General features: G+C 45.4%; 2 protein-coding genes across 5 annotated transcripts in view; one reads left to right on the top strand and one right to left on the bottom strand.

The window, feature by feature from the left end:
• The window catches only part of LRRC73 (leucine rich repeat containing 73), a 347986-nt gene that overhangs the window by 111932 nt on the left and 213942 nt on the right, over positions 1–22112 (top strand). The window lies entirely within an intron of this gene.
• The window catches only part of TJAP1 (tight junction associated protein 1), a 73916-nt gene that overhangs the window by 45299 nt on the left and 6505 nt on the right, over positions 1–22112 (bottom strand). For 2 of the 4 annotated variants that reach the window (XM_063444179.1, XM_063444183.1), the window contains exon 2: positions 20793–20877. The exons of 1 other annotated variant lie outside the window; for it this stretch is intronic. The gene's annotated coding sequence lies outside the window, so the exon portion shown is untranslated. Of the gene's footprint in view, positions 1–8184; positions 8389–20792; positions 20878–22112 lie in introns of those variants that run through there. One more of the 4 variants, XM_063444180.1, reaches the window with a different exon arrangement.

The following is a 22112-nucleotide window of genomic DNA, read 5'->3' as shown; positions in this document are numbered from 1 at the left end:
TACTACCCTTTCTATATCACTGTTACTGCTCCCACTGGGAGGCCATTCCAGGTATCTACTATCCTTTCTGTATCACTGTTACTGCTCCCACTGGAAGGCTATTCCAGGTATCTACTACCCTTTCTGTATCACTGTTACTGCTCCCACTGGAAGGCTATTCCAGGTATCTACTACCCTTTCTATATCACTGTTACTGCTCCCACAGGAAGGCTATTCCAGGTATCTACTACCCTTTCTATATCACTGTTACTGCTCCCACTGGAAGGCTATTCCAGGTATCTACTACCCTTTCTATATCACTGTTACTGCTCCCACTGGGAGGCCATTCCAGGTATCTACTATCCTTTCTATATCGCTGTTACTGCTCCCACTGGAAGGCTATTCCAGGTATCTACTACCCTTTCTATATCACTGTTACTGCTCCCACTGGGAGGCCATTCCAGGTATCTACTATCCTTTCTATATCACTGTTACTGCTCCCACTGGAAGGCTATTCCAGGTATCTACTACCCTTTCTGTATCACTGTTACTGCTCCCACTGGAAGGCTATTCCAGGTATCTACTACCCTTTCTATATCACTGTTACTGCTCCCACTGGAATGCTATTCCAGGTATCTACTACCCTTTCTATATCACTGTTACTGCTCCCACTGGAAGGCTATTCCAGGTATCTACTGCCCTTTCTATATCACGGTTACTGCTCCCACTGGAAGGCTATTCCTAGTATCTACTACCCTTTCTATATCACTGTTACTGCTCCCACAGGAAGGCTATTCCAGGTATCTACTACCCTTTCTATATCACTGTTACTGCTCCCACTGGAAGGCTATTCCAGGTATCTACTACCCTTTCTATATCACTGTTACTGCTCCCACTGGGAGGCCATTCCAGGTATCTACTATCCTTTCTATATCGCTGTTACTGCTCCCACTGGAAGGCTATTCCAGGTATCTACTACCCTTTCTATATCACTGTTACTGCTCCCACTGGGAGGCCATTCCAGGTATCTACTATCCTTTCTATATCACTGTTACTGCTCCCACTGGAAGGCTATTCCAGGTATCTACTACCCTTTCTGTATCACTGTTACTGCTCCCACTGGAAGGCTATTCCAGGTATCTACTACCCTTTCTATATCACTGTTACTGCTCCCACTGGAAGGCTATTCCAGGTATCTACTACCCTTTCTATATCACTGTTCCTGCTCCCACTGGAAGGCTATTCCAGGTATCTACTACCCTTTCTATATCACTGTTACTGCTCCCACTGAAAGGCTATTCCAGGTATCTACTACCCTTTCTATATCACTGTTACTGCTCCCACTGGAAGACTATTCCAGTGTCTGTGTATATAATGCGTGTGCTCTCCCAGTGTCTGTGTATATAATATAATGTGTGTGCTCTCCCAGTGTCTGTGTGTATAATGTGTGTGCTCTCCCAGTGTCTGTGTGTATGTGTGTGCTCTCCCAGTGTCTGTGTATATAATGTGTGTGCTCTCCCAGTGTCTGTGTATATAATATAATGTGTGTGCTCTCCCAGTGTCTGTGTATATAATATAATGTGTGTGCACTCCCAGTGTCTGTGTATATAATATAATGTGTGTGCTCTCCCAGCGTCTGTGTATATAATATAATGTGTGTGCTCTCCCAGCGTCTGTGTATATAATATAATGTGTGTGCTCTCCCAGCGTCTGTGTATATAATATAATGTGTGTGCTCTCCCAGCGTCTGTGTATATAATATAATGTGTGTGCACTCCCAGCGTCTGTGTATATAATATAATGTGTGTGCTCTCCCAGCGTCTGTGTATATAATATAATGTGTGTGCTCTCCCAGCGTCTGTGTATATAATATAATGTGTGTGCTCTCCCAGCGTCTGTGTATATAATATAATGTGTGTGCTCTCCCAGCGTCTGTGTATATAATATAATGTGTGTGCTCTCCCAGTGTCTGTGTATATAATATAATGTGTGTGCACTCCCAGTGTCTGTGTATATAATATAATGTGTGTGCTCTCCCAGCGTCTGTGTATATAATATAATGTGTGTGCTCTCCCAGCGTCTGTGTATATAATATAATGTGTGTGCTCTCCCAGCGTCTGTGTATATAATATAATGTGTGTGCTCTCCCAGCGTCTGTGTATATAATATAATGTGTGTGCACTCCCAGCGTCTGTGTATATAATATAATGTGTGTGCTCTCCCAGCGTCTGTGTATATAATATAATGTGTGTGCTCTCCCAGCGTCTGTGTATATAATATAATGTGTGTGCTCTCCCAGCGTCTGTGTATATAATATAATGTGTGTGCTCTCCCAGCGTCTGTGTATATAATATAATGTGTGTGCTCTCCCAGCGTCTGTGTATATAATATAATGTGTGTGCTCTCCCAGCGTCTGTGTATATAATATAATGTGTGTGCTCTCCCAGCGTCTGTGTATATAATATAATGTGTGTGCTCTCCCAGCGTCTGTGTATATAATATAATGTGTGTGCTCTCCCAGCGTCTGTGTATATAATATAATGTGTGTGCTCTCCCAGCGTCTGTGTATATAATATAATGTGTGTGCTCTCCCAGCGTCTGTGTATATAATATAATGTGTGTGCTCTCCCAGTGTCTGTGTGTGCTCTCCCAGTGTCTGTGTGTGCTCTCCCAGTGTCTGTGTGTGCTCTCCCAGTGTCTGTGTGTGCTCTCCCAGTGTCTGTGTGTGCTCTCCCAGTGTCTGTGTGTGCTCTCCCAGTGTCTGTGTGTGCTCTCCCAGTGTCTGTGTGTGCTCTCCCAGTGTCTGTGTGTGCTCTCCCAGTGTCTGTGTGTGCTCTCCCAGTGTCTGTGTGTGCTCTCCCAGTGTCTGTGTGTGCTCTCCCAGTGTCTGTGTGTGCTCTCCCAGTGTCTGTGTGTGCTCTCCCAGTGTCTGTGTGTGCTCTCCCAGTGTCTGTGTGTGCTCTCCCAGTGTCTGTGTGTGCTCTCCCAGTGTCTGTGTGTATAATGTGTGTGCACTCCCAGTGTCTGTGTATATAATATAATGTGTGTGCTCTCCCAGTGTCTGTGTATATAATATAATGTGTGTGCACTCCCAGTGTCTGTGTATATAATATAATGTGTGTGCTCTCCCAGCGTCTGTGTATATAATATAATGTGTGTGCTCTCCCAGTGTCTGTGTATATAATATAATGTGTGTGCACTCCCAGTGTCTGTGTATATAATATAATGTGTGTGCTCTCCCAGTGTCTGTGTATATAATATAATGTGTGTGCACTCCCAGTGTCTGTGTATATAATATCATGTGTGTGCACTCCCAGTGTCTGTGTATATAATATAATGTGTGTGCTCTCCCAGTGTCTGTGTATATAATATAATGTGTGTGCACTCCCAGTGTCTGTGTATATAATATAATGTGTGTGCTCTCCCAGCGTCTGTGTATATAACATAATGTGTGTGCTCTCCCAGCGTCTGTGTATATAATACAATGTGTGTGCTCTCCCAGCGTCTGTGTATATAATACAATGTGTGTGCTCTCCCAGCGTCTGTGTATATAATACAATGTGTGTGCTCTCCCAGCGTCTGTGTATATAATATAATGTGTGTGCTCTCCCAGCGTCTGTGTATATAATATAATGTGTGTGCTCTCCCAGCGTCTGTGTATATAATATAATGTGTGTGCTCTCCCAGTGTCTGTGTATATAATATAATGTGTGTGCACTCCCAGTGTCTGTGTATATAATATAATGTGTGTGCTCTCCCAGCGTCTGTGTATATAACATAATGTGTGTGCTCTCCCAGCGTCTGTGTATATAATACAATGTGTGTGCTCTCCCAGCGTCTGTGTATATAATACAATGTGTGTGCTCTCCCAGCGTCTGTGTATATAATACAATGTGTGTGCTCTCCCAGCGTCTGTGTATATAATACAATGTGTGTGCTCTCCCAGTGTCTGTGTATATAATATAATGTGTGTGCTCTCCCAGCGTCTGTGTATATAATATAATGTGTGTGCTCTCCCAGCGTCTGTGTATATAATATAATGTGTGTGCTCTCCCAGCGTCTGTGTATATAATATAATGTGTGTGCTCTCCCAGTGTCTGTGTATATAATATAATGTGTGTGCTCTCCCAGTGTCTGTGTATATAATATAATGTGTGTGCTCTCCCAGTGTCTGTGTGTGCTCTCCCAGTGTCTGTGTGTGCTCTCCCAGTGTCTGTGTGTGCTCTCCCAGTGTCTGTGTGTGCTCTCCCAGTGTCTGTGTGTGCTCTCCCAGTGTCTGTGTGTGCTCTCCCAGTGTCTGTGTGTGCTCTCCCAGTGTCTGTGTGTGCTCTCCCAGTGTCTGTGTGTGCTCTCCCAGTGTCTGTGTGTGCTCTCCCAGTGTCTGTGTGTGCTCTCCCAGTGTCTGTGTGTGCTCTCCCAGTGTCTGTGTGTGCTCTCCCAGTGTCTGTGTGTGCTCTCCCAGTGTCTGTGTGTGCTCTCCCAGTGTCTGTGTGTGCTCTCCCAGTGTCTGTGTGTGCTCTCCCAGTGTCTGTGTGTGCTCTCCCAGTGTCTGTGTGTGCTCTCCCAGTGTCTGTGTGTGCTCTCCCAGTGTCTGTGTGTGCTCTCCCAGTGTCTGTGTGTGCTCTCCCAGTGTCTGTGTGTGCTCTCCCAGTGTCTGTGTGTGCTCTCCCAGTGTCTGTGTGTGCTCTCCCAGTGTCTGTGTGTATAATGTGTGTGCACTCCCAGTGTCTGTGTATATAATATAATGTGTGTGCTCTCCCAGTGTCTGTGTATATAATATAATGTGTGTGCACTCCCAGTGTCTGTGTATATAATATAATGTGTGTGCTCTCCCAGTGTCTGTGTATATAATATAATGTGTGTGCTCTCCCAGCGTCTGTGTATATAATATAATGTGTGTGCTCTCCCAGTGTCTGTGTATATAATACAATGTGTGTGCTCTCCCAGCGTCTGTGTATATAATACAATGTGTGTGCTCTCCCAGCGTCTGTGTATATAATATAATGTGTGTGCTCTCCCAGTGTCTGTGTATATAATATAATGTGTGTGCTCTCCCAGTGTCTGTGTATATAATATAATGTGTGTGCTCTCCCAGTGTCTGTGTATATAATATAATGTGTGTGCTCTCCCAGTGTCTGTGTATATAATATAATGTGTGTGCTCTCCCAGTGTCTGTGTATATAATATAATGTGTGTGCTCTCCCAGTGTCTGTGTATATAATATAATGTGTGTGCTCTCATTGTGTCTGTGTATATAACAATTGTGACGAACGCCACTTGGCCTGGACGTTCGCCACAGGCTCTTGGAGAAGTGTGGAAGTTAGCCTCCTGCGCACTGACTATGGGCCATGGAAAAGGCTTACAAACAGACTTTGTGGGAATTATATGTACTGTTCGGGAACCGAACCAACTCACGAACTGCGGACCACCTTTGGGCTTGTTAAACCCCGGTAACCAATCCTGACACTTCAATTATTGTGAGTTCTAATTGTGCGGCTGGGTGGCCGCCGTTCGTATGCACGAACATGTCTGCGGTAATGCAGGCAGCGGTGTTTGGGCATTGATCGTATGGAACTAAAATCGTTTGATGAGCGGTATGTCCAAGTCCCTCGCATACATTCCTATACATTGGCTTGCTGGTGGCCTGGTAATCACCATCTTGTATTATCTTGTTAGAAAACATGACACGAAACCATGGGATACACAGCAGCAAGCTGGAAGGTCGTCAAGGAGGTAAACGTTATAATGCCACCATACAGCATCACACATCTGAGAAGGAACAAATCTGGGGATACTGAACAGTATGCAAAGCATGCAGACACGGAGCGGAGGTTCAGCGTCTGGTAAACGAAACATTATAATGGTGAGGACACGCACGCTACGGGAGTGACTGTGGTATGATCCTTTACTCTACCGACCTCCTGGGAGTTTAACACAGGGATCAGAAAACTGCTAAGGGAGTGTCAGAACAATAAGCAGACCCATTCAAGCTAAGAGAAAAGCCACAAACACTCAAATACACGTTCTTTGGGCACCTGTTAATGTACAAAGTGCTTCACCTCGAGTGATGGAGCCTACAAAGGGTCCACTCACATCATATGTATTCTAGAGAGTGCATCTCTAAACATTCACGGTGTATTTAAAGGTTAAAGCCTCGAGGTGTACAAACGACCAAGACATCTTTCCGGGCTGTTCACAAGGTTAGAAATCAGGAGTTATCATGCTAATGGATTACCAGCTCATCTTGTATTCATCCTGGAAAACCAATCATGTACAAGCAGGAGAGAAGACAAATAGATGGATAGACAACACCCAATTCGCCCAAAAAGTAGACCTAAAATAAACATTGACTGCAGCCACCACCATCTAATCAGTCTGTCAGACAGCCTATAGCCTATTACCACACAGGACGGGAGGGGCCTATAGCTTATTACCACACAGGACGGGAGGGGCCTATAGCTTATTACCACACAGGACGGGAGGGGCCTATAGCTTATTACCACACAGGACGGGAGGGGCCTATAGCTTATTACCACACAGGACGGGAGGGGCCTATAGCTTATTACCACACAGGACGGGAGGGGCCTATAGCTTATTACCACACAGGACGGGAGGGGCCTATAGCCTATTACCACACAGGACGGGAGGGGCCTATAGCTTATTACCACACAGGACGGGAGGGGCCTATAGCTTATTACCACACAGGACGGGAGGGGCCTATAGCTTATTACCACAAAGGACGGGAGTGGCCTATAGCTTATTACCACACAGGACGGGAGGGGCCTATAGCTTATTACCACACAGGACGTGACGGGCCTATAGCTTATTACCACACAGGACGGGAGGGGCCTATAGCTTATTACAACACAGGACGGGAGGGGCCTATAGCTTATTACCACACAGGACGGGAGGGGCCTATAGCTTATTACCACACAGGACGGGAGGGGCCTATAGCTTATTACCACACAACATGAGAGAGGCCTATAGCTTATTACCACACAGGACGGGAGGGGCCTATAGCTTATTACCACACAACATGAGAGAGGCCTATAGCTTATTACCACACAGGACGGGAGGGGCCTATAGCTTTTTTACCACACAGGACGGGACGGGCCTATAGCTTTTTACCACACAACATGGGAGGGGGGCTTAAAGCTTAATCTCACACAGGAACTGGAGGGGCCTATAGCTTATTACCACACAGGACGGGAGGGGCATATAGCTTATTATAACACAACATGGGAGGGGCTTATAGCTTATTACCACACAGGACGGGAGGGGCTTATAGCTTATTACCACACAACATGAGAGAGGCCTATAGCTTATTACCACACAGGACGGGAGGGGCCTATAGCTTTTTACCACACAGGACGGGACGGGCCTATAGCTTTTTACCACACAACATGGGAGGGGGGCTTAAAGCTTAATCTCACACAGGAACTGGAGGGGCCTATAGCTTATTACCACACAGGACGGGAGGGGCATATAGCTTATTATAACACAACATGGGAGGGGCTTATAGCTTATTACTACACAAGATGGGACGGGCCTATAGCTTATTACTACACAAGATGGGACGGGCCTATAGCTTAATACCACACAGGAACTGTAGGGGCCTATAGCTTATTACCACACAGGAACTGGAGGGGCCTATAGCTTATTACTACACAAGATGGGAGGGGCCTATAGCTTATTACCACACAGGAACCGGAGGGGCCTATAGCTTATAACCGCACAGGAACTGGAGGGGCCTATAGCTTATTACTACACAGGACAGACCAACAGATTAATGCCCTGAAAATGCATTTGAGGCAGAGGCATATAAACTGTATGTAATGCTTCAAATGAAACCTCTCAATGTATTGCATCACCCTCAGTACACAAACACACTTACAGAGAATGTGCTCAGGGGATCTCCCTGGGGGTAAAATACATCCCCACCTCTACATCCCTGGAGGTAAAATACATACCTACCTCTACATCCCTGGGCAAAAAATACACACCTACCTCTACATCCCTGGGCAAAAAATACACACCTACCTCTACATCCCTGGGCAAAAAATACACACCTACCTCTACATCACTGGGTGAAAAATACATACCTACCTCTACATCCCTGGGCGAAAAATACATACCTACCTCTACATCACTGGGTGAAAAATACATACCTACCTCTACATCACTGGGTGAAAAATACATACCTACCTCTACATCACAGCTACTAGAAGGTTTCAGGGAACACAGCAGACACCAACATGCAGTAACATCATCCTGCCCGCGAGAGGCCAAGTCCTGGCAAATGACAGAGGCACAAAGTCCATGCATACTAGAGACGTAGTGGGTCAAATTCCACAAATCTTTGGACCACGAAGGGTATGATGCAACACAACACTAGCAGGCAGACCAGACTTATTAACCCTCACTCTACCAGAAGCATGCTAGCACATTACCCCTCATTAACCATCTTCCTTCTACAACAATACCTTCATTAACCCTTCACCTGCCAGAGGGGGGAAAAAGCTCATTAACCCTTTCACCATCAGACTTGTACCCTCTACCTGCCAGAGTAATACACCAATTTCATTAACCCTCTTCCTGCCAGAGTAATACACCCATTACTCTCTCCCTTCAGAGATATGGGATGCCTCTTTTTGCCGTTTTAAATACTAGTGCTACTCATGTATTTAAAAAAAAAAAAAAAAAAAAGTATAGCCGATGGTATAGTCAGGATATTAAGGATATTAAGGTCAGGAGACTGTGATGGCCACTCTAGAATATTCACCTTTTTTCTGCTGTAACCACTGGAGGGTCAACTTGGCCTTGTGCTTGGGGTCATTCTCATGCTAGAAAGTCCAAGAGCGTCCCAGGTGCAGCCATCGTGCAGGAGAATACAAATAGTCTGCCAGTATTTTCTGATAACATACTGCAGTCATCTTGCCATCAATTTTCACAAGATTCCCTGTGCCTTTAGAGCTTACACCCCCCCAAAACATCAGTGAGCCACCACCATGCTTCACAGTGGGGATGGTATTCTTTTCACTATCAGCCTTGTTGACCCCTCTTCAAACATAGCACTTATGGGTGGGGGCGTGGCTTGACCGCCGAGAGTAATGGCCGCTTAGGCAGAGAGCTCTGCACCCTGAACGGTCCGAAACGCCACGCCCGACGCAGCACACCCGCTCAAAAACCCCCAAACCTATTCGCAGTGCAAGAGGGAAGGGTCCGGAGATGGCACACCAAAAGAAACCCGGCAAGAAACAAAGGGACAGCACCCCATCAGTAGCCGACCTCCTCACAACGCCCAGGCCGCAAGCGCTCAAAGATGGCGGCGGCCACGCAAGCGCGGATTCCCCGGGCTCCAGAGAACGGAATGCCCTGCCACAACAGGCTACCACCTCGGACATAATGCACTCACTTGCAGAGGTAAAACATTACCTGGCTGGCGAGATTGAATGATCGGCAAGGGAGGTAAAGGCCGAAATCCAAGCAGTGGGGCAACGCACAGAGGCTCTGGAATGGAGGATGGACCACGTGGTGGCGGCCCACAACGAAACCGCATCTGCCACTAACACCCTAATATCCAAAGTCGCCGAATTAGAGGCAGAAATAGAGGACGCTTCAAACAGGTCACGAAGAAATAACCTAAGAATCAAGGGTCTGTCAGAACGAGTTAAAGATACAGACATCCAGAAGGTACTCACAGAAATGTTTAAAGCACAACTGCCAGCTATCCCTGACCACATGTGGGCAATAGACAGGGCACACAGGGCACTGAGGGCCAGGGGTCCCCCCAACGGCCCACCTAGGGATGTGATCATGAGGTGGCACTTCTTCTCCACCAAAGAAGCCATCATCAAAAGCACCAGACACCACACATACACTCTCGAAGGCACCGCACTGCACTTATATCAGGACATAGCACCGACCACGCTAGCCAGGCACAGAGAGTGGAAGCTCATTGCAGATCTCGTCAGAGCCAAGGGCCTGAACTTCGCCTGGGGACATCCTTTCAAAATGCTAGTGTTCAACGGGCCTAGGCCGGCCGTACTACTGCCCACTGCGGACCCCAAGGCCTTCCTGCGGGATATAGGCATCGAGGTCCCGGCAGGCTTCCACCTCCCCCAGAGGGGCACCCAAGAGCTAGGTCTGATACCCAGAGACGGCGCAGCGATGGAAGGTAACGCACCTTAACGGAAGCACAATGACCCCCTTCCCATAGCACAGTCATCACTCTACAATTAGCGGAATATAACAACCCACAGCACACCCCAAATCCGAGAAATAACCTTCAAAAAAATGAAACCACAAAAAATAAACAAAAAAAAAAAAAGGAGACTCATCGACAATCAACAGCAACCCAAGCAACCCCACCATGAACCAAAAGAGAAATGACACACAAGGGACCTGACGTCCCCAAGAACAGACAAAAGCAAGATCCAACAAAAAAATAGGAGAAAAAAGGAAAAACAGGGGTAGAAAACACAGAGAAAGTAATAAAAAAGACAAAAACAATAAAGGGGACCAAGAAGAAAAACCAAAGCAACACAAAACACAACAGACAGCCTACCAAACGATGTAGACGTCAAAATATAAAAACCAAGAAGAGAGGGAAGGTAAAAAATTTAAAATAAAATAAAAGACTCATACAAGAAAGACAAAAAAAAAAACAAATAAAAAGCCAACTACCAAAATACGACGAACCAATGTGGCAGTATTATAACTACGACTAACCCGAACTGACGCACTCAGGAGTGGAAACAGACGGAGGCAGCGGATACTTGGAAACCAGACAACTGCAAACTGCAAACCAGAAGAAGATAAAGATAATCAACCGCTTTGACTACAACGGACAGAAAAGAAGGACAGGGGAGCCAGAGACACAATAAAGCATGAATGTTAACCCCACCGCTTTAAAAACTTTAAATTCAACGGACTTCGTCGACTAACAAGAGGGCACAGGCAACACCTGCCATGAGGACTACCTAAACATGTGCTCCTCAGCATACACCTTCTCTCCCAGGGCACGAAACTGAATGCAGTATCCGTCTTGTATCCAACCAGACACGCAAGTTTACACCTCATGATGTACATTTATGCTTATGTTAATGTAGGGAGGGGGGGGCAGTTCAGCTTAACGGCAGGGTTAACAGTCCCAAGGAGAGGAGCAACCAGGCACACACCTCCTACCTCATAACCAACCCACAAACGGAATCAGACAGACACCTCCATACAGTATTAGCAATAGGCTTCCACCATACAGGGGAATAGGAAACGGCTGGGTCCAGGCTAAGCAGACCACAAAGGGATTAGAGGAACCACCCCTTCACTAGCCAGGGAACTCGAGACCGCTTGGGACTATAGGCCTACTAGGTAGCTAACTGAAAAGCTGTACTAAAAACCGAACCCTCCACACAAATTACATAGTGAGGACAGTCAAGGAATGGTAGATTAGGTAGACACAACTAAAGGGAATAGATTTTCTATTATTAATATGCTTCTGTTATACTTCATGTTTGAATACCTGTTGTAAATAATGTTGTTGATGAACATTGTATGTGACGTGACACACACGGACGAACTGACTCACAAACGCTGATGCGACTTAAAACACGAGTAACGGGTAACGGATAACTTTGCTTTACGGACTGACATCAGGGTGCTCGGCGATTGATTGTCCCCTCCGCGCTAGCACCAGGTACCGCGGAGCGGGTAGTCACCCCCGAGACACCCGGCACAACTTGATAAGACCGGGGCACTCCCGAATAAGGTAGTTTCACCAGCTACCCCCCCCACTACCCTCTCCCAATTCCCCCTCCTCACCCACCTACCCCATCCCCCATACACCGGCCTGGCCCAGTATTAGGCCCGGGACCCGTGGACCCCAAGGGAACCACCCTAACACCCTAAACAACAAAGCTCGAAAGGGCGCACTGCGGGCGGTACTTAGACTTGCAGCACTAGGGAAAGATAGTAACTACAAAAGGATCACATTATGGCGACGCTAAAAATCACCTCCCCCTTAATGTTAATGGGCTAAACACACCGACCAAACGACGCCTGTTAATGAGGGAACTGAAACGACAAAAAAAACGACGTAGCTTTCGTGCAAGAAACACCTCCTGCGCTCAGCCCGGATTCAATAAACGGACCATATATACACCAGGGCTTACTCCTCCAGGGCCCTAGTTAAGAAAAACGTGGTAGAAATACTCCTACATAAAAAAATGCCCCTTTGTCGTGCAGTCGACAAGCGCTGACACAGCAGGCAGGTATGTCATCATCACAGGGACAATACATGCCACCACATACCACCTTATCAACGTCTATGCACCTAACCAACCAGACCCGGGCTTTTGGGAGCAACTACACCCACCGGGATCCCGTGGGTTCAGACTGCACGCATCAACCTTATTACATGGTCGGACCATGCCGACGTACAAATCACTCTCAGAATCCCGGGACCCAAACCACCATGGAAATGGCAACTTAACAGCACACTCATAAAAGACCCAGAGACAGAGAAACTTATCCAAGACGAAATCCTGAACTACTTTGACGATAACGACCACCCGGACCTAACCCAATCCACAATATGGGCCGCTCATAAGGCGGTACTGAGGGGTACCCTCATTAAACTCGCTACCCGACGGAAAAAGCAGAGAGCCGAAACCCTCTTCGAGCTCCAAAAGGCGCTGAGGAGGGCAGAAGCCAAACACAAACACAAACCTCCGACACAAAATTAGAACTACAGCAGTAGAGGACTTGGGGCGAGACCTAGTCCGTAAAAAAACGCCTCTACTACGAACGCTCCAATAAGATGGACACCCTACTGGCTAGGGTACTAAACCCCAAGCCCCACTACCAAACTATATCGGCTATTAGAGACAAAAAGGGCCAGATAACCCAACACCCAACGGAGATCAATCAGATCTTCACGGAATTCCTCGCACACATTTACAACCATTCCCCAAAACTCAGCAGCGACAATAGGGAATACACACAGGAGGTAGCTGACTATGTAGCGAAGACAAACATGCCAAGAATGACCCCGGAGGTCTTACATACCTTGGGGGAGCCTATTGGAGATGAGGAAATAAACAAGGTGATCACGGCCCTTAAGGGCAATAAAGCCCCGGGACCGGACGGTTACGACGGCACCTACTACAAAGTGTTTAGGGACGTACTGACACCAAGACTGGCGAAGGTGTACGCCGAATGGATGGACGGCGGACACCCTAACCCAGATATGCTCATTGCCGAAATCGCACTCATACCTAAACCAGGAAGAGACCCAACGGAAGCTGCCAACTACAGACCCATCTCCCTGATTAACTTTGACGTAAAAATCTTTGCACAAATACTAGCGACACGACTAAACCAACTCCTGGGCACGCTGGTCCACCCGGACCAGGTCGGTTTTGTACCATCACAGCAACTGTACGAGAACACCAGGAGGGGGGCGGACGTCATATGGTGGGCGGTGAAGACTCGGACGCCTTCTCTGATCCTTTCCCTGGACGCGGAGAAGGCGTTCGACAGAGTGCAATGGCATTACCTCTTCGCACTACTTGACCGACTGCACATGCCAGACGCTTTTGTAAAAGGCATAAAGGCCCTATATACCCAACCGAGGGCACAGACTAACGTACCGGGAACAATCCCGACCCCATTCACGCCCGCTAACGGCACTAGACGGGGCTGCCCCCTCTCCCCCCTGCTGTTCGTGCTCTCGATGGAGCCTCTCCTACAGAGGATAAGGGAAGACAGGAACATTTCAGGCATACAAGCAAGGGGTGAGGAATTCAAAGTCTCCGCATATGCGAACGATGTCCTGGTTACACTTACCAACCCAAATCAGTCTCTGCCCCGACTGGAACATTTCAGGCATACAAGCAAGGGGTGAGGAATTCAAAGTCTCCGCATATGCGGACGATGTCCTGGTTACACTTACCAACCCAAATCAGTCTCTACTAGAGGAATATGGAATACCCTACTAGAGGAATATGGACACGTCTCAGGCTACAAAATTAACCTAGACAAATCGGTAGCCATGCCAATAGAAATGGACGCGGAAGGGATCGACGACATTAAACACACGATCTGATATTAAATACCTTGGTATCAAACTCACTGCTGACCCGGAGAAGCTATACAGCGCCAACTACACGCCCACCATCCAAGCGCTCTGTCGAGACCTAGAAAAATGGCATGAGAAACCCATATCGTGGATTGGTAGATTGCACGCAATCAAAATGACACTGCTCCCACGCATACTGTTCCTATTTCAGGCCCTCCCAATTAAAGTGACTAAACAAGACCTACCGACACTCCAGACACACATAGACAACTTTATCTGGGCACAGAAAAGGCACAGGATAGCTCGACAGACATTGTACCGACCTAAAGCGAGGGGCGGGCTGGGACTCCCGAACCTGTATCAATATTATCTGGCAGCCCAACTGGCCCAAATAATAGCGTGGCATACACCGGAAGGCGCACACAGGTGGGTAGATCTAGAGACAAAACTAATGAGCACTGACCTCCCACAATTTTGGATATGGGTACCTAAACAAGACCGACCATCCCTGCGTACATCTTGCCCAGGGATCCTTAACTCCATAAGGATCTGGGACTTGACAGCCACCAAGTATGGCCTGAAACACACACCCTCGCCGCTGACTCCGTACCTACGGAATAAAGCATTTGAGCCCGGGCTGAGCGCACGAGTCTTCAGGGGGATAGAAAGCACAGGAATGCAAAGATACGGGCACATGTATGACGGGGGCTCCTTTAAAACCTTCGAAACCCTAAAAACCATAGCACCCCTAACAACCAAGGACGTCTTCCGATACGTACAGCTGCGAGACTTTGCCAAACACCCAGACATAAAGAAAGCAGCCCAGACCCCAATGACATTCTATGAACGGTTGTGTAATGCCGAAACAGTCCAAAAAGGGATGATCACGACCATTTATGCACAGCTCAGTGCCCCAGAAAAGGGAGCTACAGACCCAAGATACATACACCAGTGGGAGGCAGACCTAGGGGGAGCATTAGAGGGAGAAGACTGGGTAGACATATGGGAAGCGACGGCAAAAACATTGATCTGTGTACTACATCAGGAGCAATCCTACAAAATGCTCATGAGGTGGTACACCACACCTGTTCAGCTCCATAAAATGGGGAAAACAACGACAGACACATGTTGGAAGGGATGCGGCGGCAAGGGCACCTTTGTCCACATGTGGTGAGAATGCCCTGAGGTAGCCAAATTCTGGAAGAGAAACCAATCACTACTACAGGAGGTCCTCACACGACACATAGACCTAGACCCCTGGGCGATCCTCCTGTCCTGGCCAACAGACGGCCTTCCTAGAAAAGAACAACAACTTCTGAATAAACTCACACTGGCCGCTAGAAGAGCACTAGCAGAGTCGTGGCTGAAACCCACGGTCCCCACCGACAACGACGTGATAGTTAAAATCAAAGACACATATCTGATGGACAAACTTACAGCCCAAATAAAAAATACGGAAAAATCATTCCAAAAAACCTGGCAACCCTGGGAAACGTATACCAATGAATAACTCCCGGTAATCAGAAAAGGACGAGTTCCAGCTTGGCATACCTATACCCGCCGGGCGCCCCGACGAACACTGCACTCCTCCCCCCTCTACCCCCCACCCCTCATCCCGCAGCCCCATCCAACACCCCCCTCCCCCACTTCCCAAATGACCAATCACTCAGTACACCAGCTTTGTTAACAAACCAGACTAATATGCCAACCTCGACTAGGTTGAAACAGGCGTAAAGACTAAGGCTCACCGTGGAATGTCAATCAGAACTGCACTGAGCATCACACTGACAAACAAAAGGACGCTTCACCCACCGAAGAAAACTCAGACCCGCACAACGTTAACAGTTTCATATGTCATATAACCAAGTACTGAAATGTTTAGACTTAACCGATGTTCATGTTTCTGTTTATGTTTGATACATGGGCTAACAAAGCCCTGACAACTGAAAATCAGCACTGAACGGCACACTAACAAGAATATATATGCGACACCTCCATTTCTGTTCTGTTTAATGCACTGTACCGTATGTTGAGAAGAGGCCCCTGCGTGGGCCGCCTAATGTTTGTCCTGCCGTAACGGATGCTGAAACAAAAATAAAGAATTAAAAAAAAAAAAAAACATAGCACTTATGGTTGTGACCATAAAGCACTATTTTGGTCTCGTCACTCCAAATTACAGTGTGTCAGAAGCTGTGAGGCTGCCAAGGTGTTGTCGGGCATATTGTAACCGGGCTTTTTTGTGGCATTGGCGCAGTAAAGGCTTCTTTCTGGCAACCCGACCATGCAGCTCACTGTTCAATTATCGTCGTATTGGACTCCTTGAAACAACCACACCGTCTTTTCCCAGAGCAGCCTGTATTTCTCCTGAGGTTACCTGTGGGTTTTTCTTTGTATCCCGAACAATTCTTCTGGCAGTTGTGGCTGAAATCTTTCTTGGTCTACCTGACATTGGCTTGTTATCAAGAGGTTCCCGAATTCAACACTTCTTAATACGTGATTGAACAGTACTGACTGGCATTTCAAGGCTTTGGATATATTTTTATATCGTTTCCCATCTTTATAAAGTTCCATTACCTTGTTACACTTATCTTTTGACAGTTCTTTTCTGCTCCCCATAGCTCAGTATCTAGCCTGCTAAGTGCATCCACGTGAGAGCTAACAAACTCATTGACTATTCATACAAAGACATTAATTGCAATTTAAAAAGCCACATTCAAGGCCAAACATTCAAGGGTATGTAAACTTTTTATCAGGGTCATTTGGGTGATTTCTGTCATCATTATGATTTAAAAAGAAGTCAAACAACTATGTGATAATAAATGGCTTCATACGATCACTATCCTTCAATAAAATATTTTTTTTTGCGTGATCAGTCAGATTTTTGAAATTAATGCCAACATTTCACAGTTTCTGCCAGGGTAAGCAAACGAGCACAAATCTAACAATACCTTGGATTTTATTATAGTATTTTATTATCCCATAATGGCTGTCAGATTTATCTTTGTATCGAGGAGCTATTACCCTACAGTTTAGAAATGATATCCCTGTATGTTATGTTTTTGCAAGTATTTATCCAATTGCAATTTAAATATCTGTATAGACTCTGATAAAACCACCTCTTCAGGCAGAGAATTCCATATCCTTATTGCTCTTACTGTAAAATAACCTTTTCTTTGCCTTAGATGAAATCTCCTTTCTTCCAGCCTAAATGTGTGACCTTGTGTCCTATGTATGAATATATATTTTATGTTTATGAATATATTTCCAGATAATGGTTTGTATTGGCCCCGAATATATTCGTATAATATTATCATATCCCCTCTCAGGCGCCGTTTTTCCAAACTGAAGAGATTTAAATTTTTTTTAACCTTTTTTTCGTAAATAAAATGTTCCATTACTTTTAATCAATTTTGCAGCTCGTCTCTGCACTATTTCTATTGCAAGATTATTTCCTCCTTTAGAACAGGTGCCCAAAATTGCACAGCATATTCAAGGTGTGGTCTTACCAGCGATTTATAAAGAGGCAAAATGATATTTTCATTCCGAGAATTCATGCCCCTATTTATACATGACAAAACCTTACTGGCCTTAGCAGCGGCAGATTGACATTGCATATTGCTACCTAATTTGTTGTCTATAACAATTCCCAAATCCTTCTCGTGTGTTAAAGTTATTGATAAAATCATTACAGGGTAATGTATTTTATTGTAAGAGTACAATAAACTGTAATGGCGCTAACTGGGTCCCTTTAAATAAGTCACAGTGTCTGCGTCCAACTAGTAGTTTGTCATATAAAGAGTGACCAGCAGACAGCGCAATGTGTGTACCAAGTAGCCACTAGAATATTATATATCACCAGCATATTCCAAAATGCTGTAAATACACTATACCTCCATAATAATCCCCCCATTACACTATACCTCCATAATAATCCCCCCATTACAGTATACCTCCATAATAATCCCCCCATTACACTATACCTCCATAATAATCCCCCCATTACACTATACCTCCATAATAATCCCCCCATTACACTATACCTCCATAATAATCCCCCCATTACACTATACCTCCATAATAATCCCCCCATTACAGTATACCTCCATAATAATCCCCCCATTACACTATACCCCCATAATAATCCCCCCATTACACTATACCTCCATAATAATCCTCCCATTACACTATACCTCCATAATAATCCTCCCATTACACTATACCTCCATAATAATCCCCCCATTACACTATACCTCCATAATAATCCCCCCATTACACTATACCTCCATAATAATCCCCCCATTACACTATACCTCCATAATAATCCCCCCCATTACACTATACCTCCATAATAATCCCCCATTACACTATACCTCCATAATAATCCCCCCATTACACTATAACTCCATAATAATCCCCCCATTACACTATACCTCCATAATAATCCTCCCATTACACTATACCTCCATAATAATCCCCCCATTACACTATACCTCCATAATAATCCCCCCATTACACTATACCTCCATAATAATCCCCCCATTACACTATACCTCCATAATAATCCCCCCATTACACTATACCTCCATAATAATCCCCCCATTACACTATACCTCCATAATAATCCCCCATTACACTATACCTCCATAATAATCCCCCCATTACACTATACCTCCATAATAATCCCCCCATTACACTATACCTCCATAATAATCCCCCATTACACTATACCTCCATAATAATCCCCCATTACACTATACCTCCATAATAATCCTCCCATTACACTATACCTCCATAATAATCCCCCATTACACTATACCTCCATAATAATCCCCCATTACACTATACCTCCATAATAATCCCCCATTACACTATACCCCCATAATAATCCCCCATTACACTATACCTCCATAATAATCCCCCCATTACACTATACCTCCATAATAATCCCCCCATTACACTATACCTCCATAATAATCCCCCCATTACACTATACCTCCATAATAATCCCCCCATTACACTATACCTCCATAATAATCCCCCATTACACTATACCTCCATAATAATCCCCCCATTACACTATACCTCCATAATAATCCCCCATTACACTATACCTCCATAATAATCCCCCCATTACACTATACCTCCATAATAATCCCCCATAATAATCCCCCCATTACACTATACCTCCATAATAATCCCCCCATTACACTATACCTCCATAATAATCCCCCCATTACACTATACCTCCAAAGACAAACAATTCTAACAAAATATGTTAGACATATGGGAACAGTAGGTGAAGAGGACCAAACAAGCTTACAATCTATTAGAGTATGTCATATACAGTATGTAAAATAAAGGACATCACAGTCTGCGTAAAGATAACCTACTCTACGCAAGGCACTGTGTCCCCCAAAGCCTTCGATACCTTTATCAGCAACTGATCAAAAACTAGCACCAAAATCACATGTCCGTCAGTTTACCACGTGGTCCCATTATCCAGAATCCCTGGCTAAAGGGGGACCTCTGTATGCTGTGATTATGGGGTAAATCATGTTATTACCCAGAATCCCTGGCTGAAGGGGGCCCTCTGTATGCTGTGATTATGGGGTAAGGCTGGTTATTACCCAGAATGCCTGGCTGAAGGGGGCCCTCTGTATGCTGTGATTATGGGGTAAGGCTGGTTATTACCCAGAATGCCTGGCTGATGGGGACCTCAGTATGCTGTGATTATGGGGTAAATCATGTTATTACCCAGAATCCCTGGCTGAAGGGGGCCCTCTGTATGCTGTGATTATGGGGTAAGGCTGGTTATTACCCAGAATGCCTGGCTGATGGGGACCTCAGTATGCTGTGATTATGAGGTAAATCATGTTATTACCCAGAATCCCTGGCTGAAGGGGGCCCTCTGTATGCTGTGATTATGGGGTAAGGCTGGTTATTACCCAGAATGCCTGGCTGATGGGGACCTCAGTATGCTGTGATTATGGGGTAAATCATGTTATTACCCAGAATCCCTGGCTGAAGGGGGCCCTCTGTATGCTGTGATTATGGGGTAAGGCTGGTTATTACCCAGAATGCCTGGCTGATGGGGACCTCAGTATGCTGTGATTATGGGGTAAATCATGTTATTACCCAGAATCCCTGGCTGAAGGGGGCCCTCTGTATGCTGTGATTATGGGGTAAGGCTGGTTATTACCCAGAATGCCTGGCTGATGGGGACCTCAGTATGCTGTGATTATGGGGTAAATCATGTTATTACCCAGAATCCCTGGCTGATGGGGACCTCAGTATGCTGTGATTATGGGGTAAGGCTGGTTATTACCCAGAATCCCTGGCTGAAGGGGGCCCTCTGTATGCTGTGATTATGGGGTAAGGCTGGTTATTACCCAGAATGCCTGGCTGAAGGGGGCGATCTGTATGCTGTGATTATGGGGTAAGGCAGGTTATTAGCTCCTTATGAATGCCACCAACGACAAACTGATCATTTGAGGAAGGAAGTAGGTCTTCAGAATCGAACGGTGTGAATGAATTCGGTTCTCGCTGTCATTTGACAAGATAAACTAAAACTAACTGGAGAGATGAGCGGGGGATCACTAAAAGACAAGATGTTTGGGGTAATATCTATTCTCATTATTCCTCTGCATGCCATTTTGGTTTGGTGGACATAATAGATAGCCAACCGCACTGTGTAAGGAGTAACATGCAATAAATTCACAGACCATGCCTACTTAACTGGACTCCTGAGATTTCTCATTCATAGCATTTCTCTCAGATAAGTTAACCCCACGAATTCACATTCGAAAGCACCATCTGATCACCTAATGGAAGATTAGATTAGAACAATCGTCATATCTACATGAAAAGCACTGAAACAAGCATTCCATCTATCTCTAAACAGAGAGAATTCTATAGATATCTGGTAATTGCTTCATCACACTATACCTCTTGTGGTTATGGTGCGTCCTCCCAGTGCCAGTTATCAAACTGTGTGAACGGTTTGAAAACTTCCCAGGAGCTGGATATATAACCAACACAGTCTTATGGAGAAGGAGAACCCTCCGGAGTTAATCCACTACAGATGGAATTAACTCAGACATAGAGCTTCACACTTTCCTGGAGAAGGGGACTGGCGGATTGCAAGTGGTACTTCCTCAAAGCACCAAGGCATTCCATGCACCATAACCACTGTACTGCGTTTAGAGTGCTGCTTTAATAATCCACCTCACTATCAAGCCCCCATGATACCACATTCCACTCATTAAATTCACCATTACTCTACATCTTCATAATAATCCCCCCATCACACTATACCTCCATAATAATCCCCCCATTACACTATACCGCCATAATAAACCCCCCATTACACTATACCGCCATAATAATCCGCCATTACACTATACCTCCATAATAATCCCCCTTAACACTATACCTCCATAATAATCCCCCATTACACTATACCTCCATAATAATCCTCCCATTACACTATACCTCCATAATAATCCTCCCATTGCACTATACCTCCATAATAATCCCCCATTACACTATACCTCCATAATAATCCCCCCATTACACTATACCTCCATAATAATCCTCCCATTACACTATACCTCCATAATAATCCCCCCATTACACTATAACTCCATAATAATCCCCCCATTACACTATAACTCCATAATAATCCCCCTTTACACTATACCTCCATAATAATCCCCCATTACACTACCTCTATAATAATCCCCCCATTACACTATACCTCTATAATAATCCCCCCATTACACTATACCTCCATAATAATCCCCCCATTACACTATACCTCCATAATAATCCCCCCATTACACTATACCTCCACAATAATCCACCCATTACACTATACCTCCATAATAATCCTCCCATTACACTATACCTCCATAATAATCCCCCCATTACACTATAACTCCATAATAATCCCCCATTACACTATACCTCCATAATAATCCCCCATTACACTATACCTCCATAATAATCCTCCCATTACACTATACCTCCATAATAATCCCCCATTACACTATACCTC

This window comes from Pelobates fuscus, chromosome 2, assembly GCF_036172605.1.
Source record: "Pelobates fuscus isolate aPelFus1 chromosome 2, aPelFus1.pri, whole genome shotgun sequence".
NCBI classification, from domain to species: Eukaryota; Metazoa; Chordata; class Amphibia; order Anura; family Pelobatidae; genus Pelobates; species Pelobates fuscus.
The sequence above is the reverse complement of the archived record's forward strand: the minus strand, read 5'-3'. Positions and strand labels throughout refer to the sequence as shown.